General features: G+C 34.5%; 1 pseudogene; it reads left to right on the top strand.

Moving 5' to 3' along the window:
• Nucleotides 1-299: 299 nt before the first annotated feature.
• On the top strand, nt 300-1,004 carry LOC109300934 (annotated as a pseudogene).
• The last annotated feature ends 224 nt before the right edge of the window (nt 1,005-1,228 follow it).

Raw genomic sequence — 1,228 nt, 5'->3', positions numbered from 1 at the left:
TGCTGTGCAGGCAGGGCATTGCTCCCTCTTCCCACCTGTTTGGTTTCTACCTGTGCAGAAATAGGTAAATTGATCTCAAAATTATACAGCAATTGTTGAAACTACACCTTCCCTTATTTTGTTGGCATATAATTAACTGGAACTGGGAATCAATCGATTACCCATCACATTCACTTTATCGTGTTTCAGTTACTTATTGCTATGGTTACAAAAGCTATGAAGTGTTGCTTCCACAACATTTGCTTCTTTCACTGGTACACTATTAATTGACAAAATAGGGTAGGTCAAAATCATAACCTATGAACTCTGCAGTCAATTTTCCTAGACATTTTCAAAGACTGGTTGGTTTTTTGATCATCTTTTATATGGTAACCATTGTTGTTTTGCTTATTATTTGTACAATGGATGCAAGCAAGAAATAGCAGGTTTTAAGTTGATCCCAAAAATGGAATGCAGGAACAAGATTGTGTCATGTTGCTTGAGATTAAATCAGTTTGGTCACTTGATGTTACTAGAACTGATCCTGTAATCCTCATATTTATGAAGAGCCAATATTCACAACTGGGATAAGACATTATTACTATCTTTGAATCAAGTAGATATCAGTATAATATGGAGATCACAACTGGCAAAGGTGACATTCCAACTCTTATCAATAAAGGAAGAGGGAAATAGACAGTAATTATTTATGAAAACATTAAAAAATATGTAAATATGGATGCTTATCTCAGAAACATTTTGGACAGGTACTGTGTAGACTATAGCGTTGGCATGATGCTTTTCATCAAGTTAATGGGAACAATTTGTTAGTACCCAATTAAAAGGCTTTCCATTGCATCTGTATGATAATTTAGACACTAAGGACGGTTGTGTAAATATTCATTCTCCTTTACTTCATACTACCAAAGCTTTATAATTCTCAACAGGACCACTGGCTGGGGAAACAGTTTTTCAGTACAATCATTCTACATTTGAATCAATTCTATTAGCTAATACTAAGTCATTTGAACAACTCCCACAAGGCACTTCCAGAGATGTATGTTATTGTTGTTCAAGATGTGGGGTTTCACGATGGGATTCAGTGTATTCTATTTTGCAACTTCTTCTTTTTTAACAACTTGAACTTTTAGCTACATAAGCTAATTTTTTTGTAGATGCTATTTATTTCCTGTCTGTGAAGAAGCTCACATTTTCTCTGGATAGGTACATTCTTGTTGACATAGTTTCT

The sequence above is a fragment of the Gavialis gangeticus genome, unplaced genomic scaffold (assembly GCF_001723915.1).
Source record: "Gavialis gangeticus isolate Ggan-Ray unplaced genomic scaffold, GavGan_comp1, whole genome shotgun sequence".
Lineage (NCBI taxonomy): Eukaryota > Metazoa > Chordata > Crocodylia > Gavialidae > Gavialis > Gavialis gangeticus.
This window is presented reverse-complemented; position numbering and strand designations above follow the sequence as displayed.